This window comes from Symphalangus syndactylus, chromosome 3 (genome assembly GCF_028878055.3).
Source record: "Symphalangus syndactylus isolate Jambi chromosome 3, NHGRI_mSymSyn1-v2.1_pri, whole genome shotgun sequence".
In the NCBI taxonomy this organism is placed as follows: domain Eukaryota; kingdom Metazoa; phylum Chordata; class Mammalia; order Primates; family Hylobatidae; genus Symphalangus; species Symphalangus syndactylus.
The window spans coordinates 138,128,042-138,144,662 of record NC_072425.2 but is presented as its reverse complement, the minus strand read 5'-3'; the positions used below and the strand labels follow the sequence as shown (position 1 = coordinate 138,144,662).

General features: G+C 40.9%; 1 protein-coding gene across 4 annotated transcripts in view; it reads right to left on the bottom strand.

Moving 5' to 3' along the window:
- Positions 1 to 13,189, bottom strand: part of TBCEL (tubulin folding cofactor E like) — a 75,166-nt gene extending 61,977 nt beyond the window's left edge. For 2 of the 4 annotated variants that reach the window (XM_055273507.2, XM_055273505.2), the window contains exons 1-2: positions 12,985 to 13,189; positions 685 to 792 (exon numbers count right to left, since the gene is read on the bottom strand). The gene's annotated coding sequence lies outside the window, so the exon portion shown is untranslated. Of the gene's footprint in view, positions 1 to 684; positions 793 to 1,352; positions 1,545 to 12,984 lie in introns of those variants that run through there. The other 2 variants (XM_055273508.2, XM_055273506.2) reach the window with 2 other exon arrangements.
- Positions 13,190 to 16,621: the final 3,432 nt, after the last annotated feature.

The window sequence follows — 16,621 nt, the reverse complement described above, 5'->3', positions numbered from 1 at the left end:
GTTAGCCAATTCACTAACTTAACTCTTAGCATTCTAAAAGCAAAATAAGTGTAGCTGATAAATCCCTTATCATAACACACCATGCCACCACGATTTCACACCCTACTAAGAACCACCCTATGTCTCAAAGTCGCCTGCTCAACTGTATACTACACTATATGCAAGTGTAGTAATGTGGCACATCAACCTTTCTTGGATTTTTTTTAAAAATCCAACACTGCCAGATGAAATGTGAATTTGGACTCCTGATCATTCCTTTAATTATGCTATCAATCAGCCACTACCACCCTCTTCTTGTATCACAGTACTATACTTCTCCTTAAAAGCACTACAAACATTAAAATACCTATCAAAAATTCTTTATTTCATTGTATTAGTGACAAATATATCTAAAACTGTGACTATGTTATCAGCGAGAAGTACAGCCTCAGAGCTGTCTATATTTTCTACTAAAGAACTATATTGCGTATAAGGCACTTTAGATGTTGAACAAAGACACAAACTTTTTTCATCAATAACTGCACATTAGCAACTATGACTGAACTCTCATGCTTGTAGTCCACCATACATAAACACAGCCCTTGAAATTTCTGATCCAAATACACTAGCCCCAGAATGTCATAATTTTGATGAGAAATATGAGGGGAAAAAATTAAGACAATACTACTATTTAGACTGAAGTACCTGTTTGTGTGATATTTCTAAACACTTCTTTCTTCATTTCCATAGCCTCTCCTCGTCCAAAAATGTTGGTTTAAACCAACTGTCTATATCCCTATTAAATTAGACATTCTGAAATATAAGACAAAAACACTTTGCATATACTTTCAGCAACAAAAACAACCAAAAAGGTTTAACATTCACTGACTTTCACTCCAAAGGCTTCTAAGGAGACTTCCACCCTGCCCATCCCTCCACCCTCACCCTGCCCCACCACACACATCCCCAACTCCTTTACAAACAAATTTACATCTACTCCTACCTTTCTATTTGGCCCAGATTCGATCTGGTAAAATTCCAAGGCTTTAAAGTTGCACTTATTCAAAACAGGATCAGATACATTTACTCTTGAACTGATGTCCCCAAACCAAATGTCCCCACACTGAGATTAACAATCATTTTAAAGCCTACTAATTTTCCATAACCACTCTCTGAAACAGAAAAACTAACTTATCTCAATTTACAGGATACAAAACTGGGGGAACTTGCTTGGGTTTTTGTGGCCTTACCAGCATGCTAAGTCATACTTTCTGTAGCTCTAATCTGTTAAGCCATTCCATCTTTACCAAAAAAGGAGTATTTCATGTCAACAGTACACAATATCACACACAACACACGGAAACATAACTTACAAAAATGTATGAAATCCATTACAGCCAAAATTCCTCTTGTAACCACATCAAAGTAACTGAACCAAAAAACTAAGCAACAGTACCGACTGGTCTAATCATCAAAGGGGAAAAAATTATTCCCAACTTTTCCATCCTTCCAAAAAGCAAGATTCTTTTTCTTGAATACATTAGGTTTCATCAGAAGAAAATTATATATGCATGTTTCCTTTCCGCTGTGAACACACAAGTTTAAGGTCATTACTTAGCTGTTTACAGAACAGATTACCCCCATTATCTGTGCTCTTGAGCAGCTACAGAAGCCATCATGTTAAGGAAAAGCCTCATTAGGAACAGACCACTAGTTCATCACTCTACAGCCTTCCAGAGCAGTTTACAAACCACCCTGGCTAATAACCAGGGATTGCCAGAATGTTGAAACATCAATCACGCATAAAGGTTGCAAAAGTTTGCAGGTCATTAAAAAAAAAAAAAAATCCACTTTTTTTTTTTTTTTTCCACTAGCCCCTCCTACATTTAGTGCTACGGCAATACTGCCCAATGGTAATAAGTACCGGTTCTAAAACTAAACTCCCTGGGTGTGTAAATCCTGACTGATTCTACTACTCTGTGCGACTGTGGGCAAGTTTCTTAAGTTCTCTAAGTCTACCCTTCTTCATTCACAGGAAGGAGTAGTAGCCCATAACTCCTAGTTCATAGGGTTACTGAAGAATGAATGGAGATAATATTGGTAAAGGGTGGTTAGCACAGTACCTGGCACATAGAAAGCACTTAATAAATATTAGTTTACTATTACTTCTCCTGCTTCCCCTATTACTACTACCATCACCACTTAGTGAACATAGTAGCATGAACGGAATGTAGAGCTGGAGGACTAACTTGCAATTTTTGTTAAATAATCTAACTTTTAGGTCCAAGGACTATGCTAAATTAATGCCAATTAATGATTTGGCACAGTAAAAATGTCTGACATTTATGCTATTCCTCCTTAATTGGAAAAGTTTGCCCTTACCTCTCCACCTATCTGAATTTTATGCATCCTTCAACACACTACTCAATATATACTTTAGAGATGAAGCATTTTCAGATACCTCTCCCTACAGTGATGCTTCCTTTGAGCTAAGCTCATGTTAATCCTGCCTGAAATACTCAGTGGGCGATTAATCACATACTGGCATGTCATCTTTTCATTTTAAATAATATACCCTTATTTTTCATGTGTAGCAATGTAACTTTCATGTTTGTCTTGTGTCTTCAAACTGTATAGCTCTTGAGAGTAATAACCATATCCTAATGCTTCTTTGTATCTACCATATACTAGAACCTTGCATATAATTGACACCCCATAAATGTGCTAATCCATAGGTTTTCTAATCACTTCTGATTGTGCATACCAAATATATTTTATGTAATATGAAAAGTAGATTTATTAATAAACTCTGAAATCAAAGTACTTTAGAAAACAAAAATTCCTCATAGCTACGGCTAGAATACATAATTGTATCTACTCCACGGAGATTCCAAAAGAGGTGCCATCATGTCGCAGTCAGAAATATTTGCCACTACAAGTTATTCAGCAAAAAACACAACCACAAAAGATTTAATACTGAATATATGATTTTTGTACTCCTACTGTACCTTACAACACATATGCAAGAGTTAATAATTTATGCCATACTTCAGAACAATAGGTGCTGCTCAGTAACTCAAGATTAATATATGTGCACTGCTGGTAGGAATGCAAATGGTACAACTGGTGTGGAAAATATGATTGTTCCTCAAAAACTTAAGCATAGAATTACTATATGACCCAGCAATTCCCCTTCTGGATATCTACCCAAGAATCGAAAGCAGGAGTCAAAACCTATTTGTACACCAATGTTCACAGTAGTATTATTTAGACTAGTCAAAAGGCAGACAAATGGATAAACAGAATGTGACAGATACATACAATGGGATACTATCAGCCTTAAAAAAATTTGACACATGCTACAACATATATGAACCTTGAAGACATGATGCTAAATGAAATAAGCTAGACACACAAGAACAAATGGTGTATGATTCCACTTACATGGGGTAACTAGAGTGGTAGGTTCATTGACACTGTAGAATGGTGATTGTCAGAAGCCAGAGGGCACGGGGAGTGGGGAGTTATTAATTAATAGGTACAAAGCTTCAGTTTGGAAAAAGAAGAAATTCTGAAGCTGACTGATGGTGATGGTTGCATAACAATGTGAATGTACTTAATGCCACTAAACTATAAAACGGTTAAAATGATAAATTTTATGTTATGTACATTTTACTACAAAATAAACATTTTTGAAAAATACAGGAACATAGTGTATGCTATATAAAAAAGAGGAATATAGGTGAGGTCTACCATTTCTGATTCCTACTCTCAGCACTTATCAAATTAATGCAAATAATTCACTTGAGGATCTTAAATCATGAGGGATAAAACAGCAAAGTCTCAATAAATACATTTAGTGGGAGATCTGATTTACGATGTATACAATCTTCATTTATCTTTTTCTTGGAATCCTTCATCAATGTTCATGACGAAAATCGCCACTAATGAGGGACTAATAGAGCCAATATTTAAATTTCAACCTCCAAATGGTACTTGCCTTTACAAAACTTATGCCTTATTAATAATGCCTATGAGAAAATATGATCCTCACGATTCTCATATAATAAAAGTTTAATAGTTTAGATTTGTTTTCAACATTTTAAGAGTTGCAATTCTTTCCTAAAATTATTTCCTTTAATTTACCTATGAACAAAATAATAACATGATTATAAATATAATAAAGGTATTCCCAAAAAAGAAGTCTCTTTATTGACATAATGGCATCTACCAGAAGACTTAGTATTAGAAAGATTCATAGCATTATTCTCTTAAAATAAAATGCTATAAAGATATGTGTAAATAGAGAGGGGAAAGTGCTAATGCTAAGTTTCCTAAAAAACTACCTCTCTCCCAGTATTTCATAGGTTGAGTCTCATTCTTCACAAATTCCCTATCTGCAAATTTCCCTACTTGCCAAAAGTACTTGTTACCACAAAATCAATACTTGCAGCATTTTCACGGTCATTTGCAGATAAGCACAAAGTGACACAAAATTTGAGTTGTTCAATGGGTATGTTCCCTGCTGAGGTAGAACAAGGTGGCACTATGCCTTTTTGTTTCAGCTCTCATAAGATAAACAAGTGTCCTTTCCATGATCTATCTAGTGCCATGCTTTTCATATTTTTGTGCTTTTTGTTGGTGACTTCACTATTTAAGTGGTCCCCAAGGGTAGTGTTGAAATGCCATCTAGTGTTTCTAAAGCACGAGGAAGCTGCAATGTGCCTTATGGAGAAAATACACAATTAGCTCACTTTATTCAGGCATGAATTTGGGGCTGTTTGCAGTGAATTCAATGTTAATGAATCAATGATACATATTAAATGTCTTTAAACAGAAACTAATATAAAACAAAATTATCTATTGATCACTTGACAAAGATGTTATGATCAGAGGCTCGCAGGCACCTAACTCTATATTTCCCCTAGGAGTAACAATTTCCATATTCACTAATTCACTGTTCATGGCAACTTTACATAAAAGTACTGTAAATAACAAGAATCAATGGTATTCTGTTGAATAACCCTGAGGAAGAAAAATAGATCAATGAAACAGAAAACAGAGCCCAGAAACATGCCCATGTAAACATGGCAGGGAAGTAGCATAGAGATCACTAGAAAAACATTAAGCTATTCAATAATTGGTGCTAGGACAGTGAATAACAATCTGGGAAAAGATGAAATTGAATCCTTACCAAAAAATTCACCTCCACATAAAATATGAAAGCAAACTTTATCTCCTCGAGAAAAAAATGTTATTTCTTCTAATAGGAAAAGAACTTTATGATCTTGATTTAGGGAAATATTTCATAAAGAAAACATTTTTAAAATCCATAAAAAAAAAAAGTTGAGCAGTCAAATGAAAACTTGGCCAGGCATGGTAGCTTACATCTGTAATTCCAGGACTTTGGGAGGCCAAGGCAGGAGGATCGCTTGAGCCCAGGAGTTCAGGACCAGCCTGGGCAACATAGCAAGACCCCATCTCTACAAAAAAATCAGTTGGGCATGTTGGCATGTGCCTGTAGTTCCAGACACTTGGGAGGTTGAAGTGTGAGGATCACTTGGGCCCAGGAGGTGAAGGTTGCAGTGAGCAGAGATCACACCACTGTACTCAAGACTGGCGACAGAGCAAGACCCCGTCTTAAAAAAAAAAAAAAAAGAAAAAAAGAAAAAGAAAAGAAAAACTTTTGATCACCAAAAGACATTAAAAACATGAAAAGACAAGCCAAAAACTGGAAAAAAGATATTTGCAACACATGTAACTAATACAGAGAATTCTTAAAAACAGTAAGAAGAAGGAAGACAACCTAATAGGAAAATGGACAAAAGACATAAACAAGTACTTAATAAAAGATAAAATTAAAAATGTTTTTAACATATGTAAAAAATGCTCATGTTCAATAATTTTCAGAGACAAAAATTAAAATCTCAATGAGATACAATTTTATGCAAATCAGCAAAACTTAAAAACTCTGACAATACCAAGTATTGGAGAAAATGCAGAAGAACAGAAACTGGCAATGTAGCCAGCGGGAGTCTCAACTGGTACAAACACCTTGGAAAACAATTTATTACTGTCTAGTAAAGCTGAAGATGCACATACTCTATGATCTAGCAATTCCACTTCTCAGTATAAACTCTACAGGAACTTGTAGTGTGCACCAGGAAACACGTAAAAGAATGTCCATAACAACAGCATTGCTTAAAACTGCAAAAATCCTGGGAGGATTGCGGTGGGGGGAATGCAGTGTGGAGAAGCCCTTACATCTAAGAACAGGCAATTGGGTAAATTACAATATATTCATAAAATAAAATGTTACACAGCAATGGAAATTAACAATCGGTAGTTCATTATGCCTACTTCCTCATCAACATGAATGGCTTTTGAAAAACAATGTTGATTTGTTCACACAGGGCAGAAAAAAAAAAACAATGCTGAATGGGTAAAAAAAAATCACAAGAATATATACAGTATAATTCCCTTTACACAAAATTTTAAAACATGGAAATTAGCCATCTTATCATTTAAGGTCACATACATATGTGGCAAAAACTGTAAAGAAAAGGCAGAGAAAAAACACAAAAATCAGAATAGTGGTATCCTTAGTGGATAGTATGATCAGGAAGGCAGAAACAGAACTCTGAATTCCCTCTGCAAATCTGCTCCTCTTCCACTCATTCCCATCTTGGAAGTTACATTTGACCTTTCTTCTCATACCCCCCTGTAACTAATCAGCAAGACCTATCAATACCACATCCAAAATATCCCAATTTTGCCCAATTTTGTCCATCTCTATTACTTTATTCTTGTTCAAGCCATCATCAACTTCTCACCAGGACCTCTGCATTAGCCTCCGCCCTGGTCATCTTGACTCTTGTACAATTCATTCTCCACAAAGCAGCCAAGTGATCTTTTCAAAATTTAAGTCAAATCATGTCCTTTACACTCTCCAATGGCTCCCCCTCACATGCAGAATAAAATCCAATCTCTTCATCACAGTCGCCAAGGATTCATTTAATCTGATTGCTGCTTACATCTCTAACCTCATTTCCTCCCACTCCTTTCCTAGCCCACCATTCAGCCTCCGTGGCTTTCTATTTCTCAGACTTGCCAAGCTGATTTCCCCCTATGGCCTTTGCATTTGCAGGATTGCCCTTTTCCTGTCTCTTGGCAGAGCTGCTTCATCTCAGTGTTTATGTCTCAAATTTAATCACAAATGTCACCCTCTCAAAGAGGCTGCTTCTGACCACCCCATCAAAAACAGCACTACTGCCACCATCGCTCATGGTCACTTGACCCTCTGTCATTCTTTATAGCACTTAATCATAATCCGTTAGTTTAGTGTTTGTTCTCCAGCAGAAAACAGGTCCCACACAAGCAGGGATTTGTCAGTCCAGTTCAGTTTTGTACAGAGCAGTGCCTGGCATATGATTTAAAAATATTCATTGGATAAATGGAAAAGTGAATTTTATTATCAATAGACATGAAGCAACACCTTCTGACAGTGAAATGAAAATGAAGCTCACCAATGGCAGAATGAGAAGAAAGAAAAATTTTGAAAATCACTGGAAACGCATTATTCCAAGAACAGTTTTAAATAACTTCTCACAATAGTACTTGTTATGGATCACATTCCTAAGAATGATTAGTGATTAATCAAAGTTTCACAGTTTTAAGATCCTGAGTTTGGGAAATGGGCTACCTGTTTAAATTCATTTTTAGAAGAGCACTGTGATTAAAAGCATGCTCTTCAGTTCTGAGTTCACTTATGACTCTACTGTGTAATTTGAACAAGTTACTTACCTATCTCTATGCCTGCTTCGTCACTTGTAAAATGAAGCTATTAATAGCTATTTCACAGTTATTGTAAAGATTACATGAAATAAAGTTTTTGAAGCATCTAGTTAAGTACCTGGCATGGAGTAGGTGGTGAATAAACTAGTTATTATGGTGAAAGCTGAGACGTCCAGACAAATGGAGGAGCTGATACGAGTCAAATAAACAAACATCTTCCCCTTTTGGCAGAGATGGGAATACATGCCAGGATTAAATCGTTTTCCCTCCAAAAAGACAAATGTACACAAAGGTAATATATAAGAAGTATGGACAAGGGACTTTGAGAACACTGAGGGAGTGACTATCTTCACTAAGGAGGCCCGTCACACGTAAAACTGAGTTTTACAAGATAGCAGCAGAAATGTACCAGATGAAAAGAAGGGGAAAGCATGTGCACAAACACAAATGAGTAAGAAATGCAAAATGAAGTGAGAAATGTAGTGTAGCTGGTAATAGAGTATATGTGGGAGGACGGCTAGAAAATAAAGAATTGGTAGGGCCAGATGCTAAGGGACTAAGGTCCACCATTCAAAAGTTTGCACTTTATTCTTCCATCAGTAGGGAGATGAAGGGGAAAAATCTTAACATGCTAATTGATACCAATTCTTCTAAAGAGGGCAAAACACCTTTATGACTTTAAACACCACATAGGACCACAATCTGTTAATGTAAATAAGAAAATATTTTAAGCCTTAGTTCTTAAAACCATATGAGCAATTTGTTTATTAACAATGACTGATTTGGAACCTTGCTTCATGATGCTTTATTATTACTGTGGTGACCACTGTTGTGGTAGGCATTATCATGACAGCAGATAAAATCTATTGTAAGTTTATTATGTGTTGTGTACTGTGTTGTTTTATATGTATTATCTCACTTAATTATCACAACACTTTTATAAGGGGTACTATTATCCCATTTTGCAGATCAGAAAACTGAAGCAGAAGTTATGGGCCCAGAGCTAGTGACAGAGCCAGGACTCAAATCTAGGCTGACTTCAAGGCCCTAAAATTAAACCAGTTTGCTGAATTATGATATTGCTCAGTTTATTAACATCACTTGCTGAAAAATTATTTGAGTACCTACTGTAATTTAAAGCATCATGCTAGATCAGTGACTTTTAACTTTTACTGTATGGAAGAATCATCCGGGCAGCTTGATAAAATGCAGATTCCTAGATTCCACCAGAGATTCTGATTCAGTAAGTCTAGGTTAGAATTCAGGGATCTGCTTTATTTTATTTTATTTATTTATTTATTTTTTTAAACAGTGCCTCACTCTTCTTGCCCAGGCTGGAGTACAATGGTGTAATCACAGCTCACTGAAGCCTCAACCTCTGAGACATAAGTGATCCTCTGGCCTCAGCCTCTCAAGTAGCTGGGACTACAGGCATGTACCACTATGCCTGGCTAATTTTTAAATTTTTAATAGAGATGAGTCTCCCTATGTTGCCCAGGTTGGCTTTGACTCCTGGATTCAAGCGATCCTCCTACCTCGGCCTCCCAAAGTGCTGGGATTACAGGTGTGAGCCACAATGCCTTGCCGGATCTGCATTTTTAACCACACCTTCAGTCAATTCTGATCTACTTGGTCTATGAACTATGCTCTGTTAGACCCTGTGCTAGATGTCCTAGTTATTCGTGGATATTTGAGCCTCCTGTTCACTACACATTTATAATCTAAAAGGGATAAAAATAAGGTACACAAATAATACAAAGCAAAACAGCAAAAGTAGCACAGACAACATAAGCAACAAAGACTTCAAAGAAGGGGGTCATCTGAAATGAAATGAGAGTGAGTAGGATTTCATGAAGAAAGGGAACATTTTATGTGCAGACTTTCAGGGATAATTTTACACACAAAGGAAGGCACATGAGCAGAGGCCTTGGCAGGTAGAGGAACTGCATTTAGGAGTGTAATGATGATGCCAGAAATAAAGTAGAGAAAGTCTAAAGAAGGCCCTAAATGTCAAGCTGAACACTATGGGCTTTATTCAGTGCCTGTACTGGAAAGCAGCTAATGGTTTTTGAGGAGGGAAATGAAATGATCATAGCAATATTCTTTGGAAGAGTTCTCTCATGAAGCTATGCAAGCAAAAGACAATGGGAACAGTCCAGTTATTACCATTCTAATTCCAAAGAAATAAGTCAGAACAGGTAGCATGAAAAAGGGAGGAATGGTAAATCTCAATAACTAATCACGTGTAGGAGAAGGGCAACAATCGCAAATAAGTGATTCCTTCACCCTTTAAGCCTAAATTGTATCACTATCAGTTTCATATTACTTCTTATACAGCTAACCAGGCCCAAAATATATAAAGAGTTCACTTACTTAAAACACAGCCCAGGACTAAGTAAATCGGCCTCTAAGTAGCCAACACACATGTCACACAGTTCACACACTAAGAAAAGAAAAAAAAGTATTATATAACAAATATAAGTATCTGATTTTCAAAACCATAGTAGTTTGCAGGCAAAAATTAGAAGGAGAAAAGAGCCTGCTACAGGTGGACATGCTTAAGAGTCTAAGGATCAGAGAAGAAACAAAAACTATTAAAAAGCACACACAATCACTCAGGGTCACTTCTCCATAACTGTTTATTGACAAGTACACATGATTCCCAGAAAAATGAAATAAATAAGAATCTTCCTTAATGTTCCAGGCACCTACCACAAAAGAAAATCTTTAAACATTTATTAAAGCTAAATATTTTAAAAGAAATAATATTTCCCTGATTAAGAGGTTATTTTTAAAGGATGGCTGATACATGCCAGCATAACCCCTCTATCAGTACCTAATAAATAATTAAAGGCAAGAAAGATTTATAACACACAAAGTTCAAAGATGATAGAATGTTTTCATAAAGCATTTGATCAAGAATGTGACCCCACTGATGAAGTTTTGACTTACATACTTCTATCCTGATGACTGTGTCTTTGAATTCTATATTACAAATAATACAAACTCATCCTCAACAAAAAGAAACGCTATTAAACTGGTCTTAAATACATACCCAGCCTACCTACTGAAATTAGACAACATCCTTTGACACTCAATGTCCTGCAGCAATAGGCTATGTAGCAACTTTTCAAAGGACTTTAACATTATAACATTTAACATTACATGAAGGACTCTCACTTTGTTCACAACAGTCACTAATGTTTATTGTGAATTAATACTATTTTTCTAAGGACCCCACCTAAAATTTTTGTAAGGGGAATTAAGATGTTAACTGATTCAAAGTTATACTTAGGTTTATGATTAAGTTTATATACCAAAGCCATAGACTGTAAGGCTTTTATATATGTCTATGGCTTTGGTATATATTTTATCGTGTATTTTTCATGATGTAGCAAAATGTATATCATAATAATTACTGCAGTAAGAAGAATTTGGGATGTTTTTAAATAGCAGAAAAGAAAATCAGTGTATCTTCACAACATTGGAACAGTAAAATAAAATTTCTTTAACTATGTTGTGGTGATAAAGCAACTAAGTGGAACTAGGCCTCTCATATTTCTCAGACACAGCAAAGGACAGAGAAAATTAAAACACACACGCATACACAAAATTTCATCAATCAAATGATCAGGCAACATTAAGATATTAAAGATCAAGATTATGGTACTTCAGAAAACAGAGGTCAAATATGCTACGTGGTATAAACATCTAAACTGAAGCAATCAATTGCACCTAGCTGCCCTCCTCCCTCTCCCCTGGCCAAAAAAAAAAAAAAATCCATCTCCTTAGAATCATCCCTGCTCTTTATAAGTTTACAGAATGAGGACACTCTTGACACCAAATAAATGTGCTTCAGCAACAGTGTTTTTCAAACTGCAAGTTACGACCCACAAATCATCAATTTAGTAAATGTCAGCCAGCATTTTTTTTTAATGCAAGAGGGTGGAATATAATAGAAATTAGCAGAACATACCATATATAATAAGGGTAAATACTGCTTTGTGAAAGTTTCCCTTCATACCTAGGTATGTACTAGATCTGAATGTAAGACATACTTATTACTGTGGGGCATGTTTTTTTTTTTTTTTTTTTTTTTTTTTTTAAGTTTGAAAGCTACCACCCTAGATATCTGGGTCTAATGCTTCTCAGGACCCAAAGGGTGAATGTTTTCCTTAGTCCTCGGCACCTATTCATACTCTTTGCTCAAGATAGACTACTGGAAACTAATTTAAGAGCTCCATAGCAGCATGACATGAACAAGGGACAAGCCCCAGCTCAGCCTGTATTTGGCCTTGAAAGCATTGCCAACTTCTCTCAACAGCCCTAGGCGTTGCCTACAAGCTCTTTGTAGCCTAGCAACCTTCACAGTAGAGCTCCTCCTTCCTCCACTGACTGTATACAGTTCAACACTTCCAACCAACTTTCCTCAACTACAACTTCTGGAATCACTGTGTCCCAAGAAAAGACTATTAAATCTCCTCTCCACCAATTCCCAGAATGTCTTCCTACTAGAGGACCTAGAACTCAACAGAGAAGCTCCACACAGATCCTTACTTCCCCCAAGATCCCAGCACAAGGCACCCTCCTGTCAGTCCAACACCCTCGTTCTCAGTCTCCCAACCTTGGGGCAAATCTTTTCTCCAAAAAGCTCTTATTCAATTACCACATCCTTTTATCAGCCCCTGGTAAGAGCAGGCCTAATGTCCCAAGGGCCAAGACATGCCCGTCCTTCCCCCAGCAAACCTCCCTGGGGACACGTCCTCTTTTCTGGGATTCAGTAGTTCAGAGACAAGTTTCCTATTTCCCCAGCAGTCCCAGACACGTCTCCCTCTTCTAACAGCTGGGAGGCATCTACCCATCCCCCACGCTGGGGCAAGGTGAGACGCCTGGATCCTCCCAGGAACCCGGGCAGGCTCCCCAACAAGCCCTCCTCCAACCCGGGACCAGCCCCCCAGCCCAGCCCAGCCCAGCCCAAGACCCTCCCAGCTCCGCCCTAGCCCAGGCCAGGTAGGCCCCATCCTCCCTCTAGCCCCAGGGCAGTTCTCCCATCCCCACAGCTGCTCGAGACAGGCCCCGTGTGGCTCTCAGCCCTTCCCCGAGTGTCCTATCCCAGCACCCTGCAGGAGCGACCCTCTGCGCCTCGGCTCCGGAGGGGAGCGCCTCCGGCCTCGAGAGCCCGACAGAGCCGGCGGGCCCGGCTCCACTCACCCCTCAGCCCGGGAGGCGGGGGAGCTGCTGCGGCGGCTCCTCCGGCTGCGCCTCTCCTCCCCCCTCCCGGCCACCGCTGTCGCCGCCGCTCAGCCTCGGGCCTGATCCCGGCCGGCCCCGGCCCGGCTCCGCTTCACCTAGTCGCTCACTCTGGCCGCCGGAGCCCAGTGTCCTGCATTGACCCGGAAGCAGCTTTCCCGGCCCAACAACAACACGTGACCCCGCCGCACGTGTCACGTCCGCTGCGTGAATGGGAGGGGGCGCCGGAGGAGCGGGTCCTCCCCAACCGAGCTGGGGTTGCCATGGCGACGGGGATGGCTGCACTCGCCTGGGCTTCACCACAAACACCTCATCTGCTCTTTCTCGTGCCCACCCATTGAAGGGACAATCCCCAGGGGCAGAACAGGAGTACACATTGTCATATCAGAGGACAATAGGGGCTGCAGAAAGGAGCATTGGGCTGAACCTTTCCAGAGACACTTGGAATCTTGGCCTGGCTCTGTTACTGATTCGCTGTGTGACCTTGACCAAATCTCTTCCTATCTCTGGCTTCAGTGTCCTCAACCGTAAAATGAGGGAACTATACTATATGAGCCCTCAGGGTATGGTGGCAGTCTGGCCTTTCTTCTGTGCCCCCTTCACAAGTGGCATCCCGAGCTTCCAACACCAATGTAGTAACAGCAGCTTTCATTTATTGAGCACTTTCTAGGTACAGGCACTGGGTATGTGCTATTTTTAATTTTTACAGCCCTCCAAAGAGACGGTATTTATAGAATTGAAAACAAGTTCAGAGTGCTTAAGTGATCTGTCCAAGACCACCCAGTTAGTAAATGTGACCAGGGTGAGATTTGAATCCCGGTCAGGCTGGCACCAGGGTCCATGCACTTCACTTTATGCTACACTATTGCTCCAACTCCATGCATAGTATTACTATATCTGACTGTTGAGCTGTGATTGCTTATGTACTCCTTCGTCCATTTCTTTTGCAGAAACATACATGGAATAGGGATGGTGCTGGCTCATCCCGAAGTGAATTCAGCCTTGTATGGGAATGTCCCCTGAAGTGCTAGGAGATGAAGATGTCTTTGTGCATAAAGTGTATGTGCTTCTGTGTGATGTGTGCCAGAAAAGAGGTGGGGGATATAATGTGCATGTGCATGTCTGCATTGGTTTCTAGAAGGGGGAAACAAAATTATTTAGGAGAGACCCAATAGCAGCTTACCATCATCAGTTCCTGGAGACTTATTTTTGTCATTCTGTTTGTTTTCTCATATCCCATAGGTAGGATTAGAGAGGAAAAAAAAAAAAAAGCCAGAAGGTCATGGGTAAAGAAACTGCTCTGAGGATAAAGGGGATGATTAGCCAAGAATTGTATCTTAGGTTGCTCAGGAAGGGGCTTTACTCCCCCTTCCACAAAGAACAGAGTGCCTTTCTGGCAATTTAATAATTACTGGCTTTCGGAGCACTGAGATCATTGGCAATGTGTCCGGAATTGGTGGGTTCTTGGTCTCACTGACTTCAAGAATGAAGCCATGGACCCTCGCTCTGAGTGTTACAGCTCTTAAGGTGGCGCGTCTGGAATTTGTTCCTTCTGATGTTCGGATGTGTCCAGAGTTTCTTCCTTCTGGTGGGTTAGTGGTCTCGTTGGCTCAGGAGTGAAGCTGCAGACCTTCACGGTGAGTGTTACAGCTCTTAAGGCGGGGCATTGGGAGTTGTTCGTTCCTCCCAGTGGGCTCATGGTCTCGCTGGCTTCAGGAGTGAAGCTGCAGACCTTCGCGGTGAGTGTTACAGCTCGTAAAAGCAGTGTAGACCCAAAGAGTGAGCAGTAGCAAGATTTATTGCAAAGAGCAAAAGAACAAAGCTCCCACGGCATGGAAGGGGACCCAAGCGGGTTGCCACTGTTGGCTCAGGCAGCCTGCTTTTATTCTCTTATCTGGCCCCACCCACATCCTGCTGATTGGTAGAGCCGAGTGGTCTGTTTTGACAGGGCGCTGATTGGTGCGTTTACAATCCCTGAGCTAGACACAAAGGTTCTCCACATCCCTACCAGATTAGCTAGATACAGAGTGTCGACACAAAGGTTCTCCAAGTCCCCACCAGAGTAGCTAGACACAGAGTGTCGATTGGTGCATTCACAAACCCTGAGCTAGACACAGGGTGCTAATTGGTGTGTTTACAAACCTTGAGCTAGATACAGAGTGCAGATTCGTGTATTTACAATCCCTGAGTTAGACATAAAGGTTCTCCACGTCCCCTACCAGACTCAAGAGCCCAGCTGGCTTCACCCAGTGGATCTTGCACTGGGGCTGCAGGTGGAGCTGCCTGCCAGTCCCATGCCGTGCGCCCCCACTCCTCAGCCCTTGGGTGATCGATGGGACTGGGGCCGTGGAGCAGGGTGCGGCGCTCATCGGGGAGGCTCGGGCCACACGGGAGCCCATGGAGCGGGTGGGAGGCTCAGGCATGGCGGGCTGCAGGTCTCGAGCCCTGCCCCATGGGAAGGCAGCTAAGGCCCGGTGAGAAATCGAGTGCAGTGCCGGTGGGCTGGCACTGCTGGGGGACCCAGTACACCCTCCTTAGCCGCTGGCCCAGGTGCTAAGCCCCTCATTGCCTGGGGCCGGCAGGGCCGGCCTGCTGCTCGGAGTGCGGGGCCCGCCAAGCCCACGCCCACCCGGAACTCCAGCTGGCCTGCAAGCGCCACGCGCAGCCCCAGTTCTGGCTCGCGCCTCTCCCTGCACACCTCCCTGCAAGCTGAGGGTGCCCGCTCCGGCCTTGGCCAGCCCAGAAAGGGGCTCCCACAGTGCAGCAGTGGGCTGAAGGGCTCCTCAAGTGCCGCCGAAGTGGGAGCCCAGGCAGAGGAGGCGCCGAGAGTGAGCGAGGGCTGTGAGGACTGCCAGCACGCTGTCACCTCTCAGCATGACCACAGTCAAAAGTAGCCTCAGTGGTGAGGATCATGAGAAGAGCGGAGTGAAATGTACAAGGTGGATGCTGCATGGATACTCTGTTGACAGACTTACTTCTGAGCTCAGGTACCTTTGGGGACACCCAGAAACGCTTAAGAGGCTAGTTGCCCTGTGAGCAACTAGGAAAAAAGCAAGAAATATGGGTCATTACTGTTAACAAATACTATGCGCAACTTATATAAATATATATATGAGTATTGTATGTGGCTGGGTGTGGCCGATTATACACTTCTTTGTATCTCTGAGATCCTCCAGTCATTTTTCTGCTTCTTTTCCCATCTTTCCCCTTATAGATGAAACTTCTAAAGACAAAATCAATGTCTCTACCCACCTCCCATCTTTCTCCCCAAGACAGCCACAATTATCTTTCTAAAACTTGTATCTGTAATCTCAGCACTTTGGGAGGCTAAGGCAGATGGATCAAGAGGTCAGGAGTTTGAGACCAGCCTGAACAATATGGTGAAAGCCCGTCTCTACTAAAAATACAAAAATTAGCTGAGCGTGGTGGTGCAATCCCGTAATCCCAGCTACTCGGGAGACTGAGGCAGGAGAATCGCTTGAACCCAGGAGGCGGAGGTTGCAGTGAGCCGAGATTGTGCCACTGCACTCCAGCCTGGGTGACAGAGCGAGACTCTGTATCCAAAAAAACAAACAAACAAACAAACAAACAAAAACTC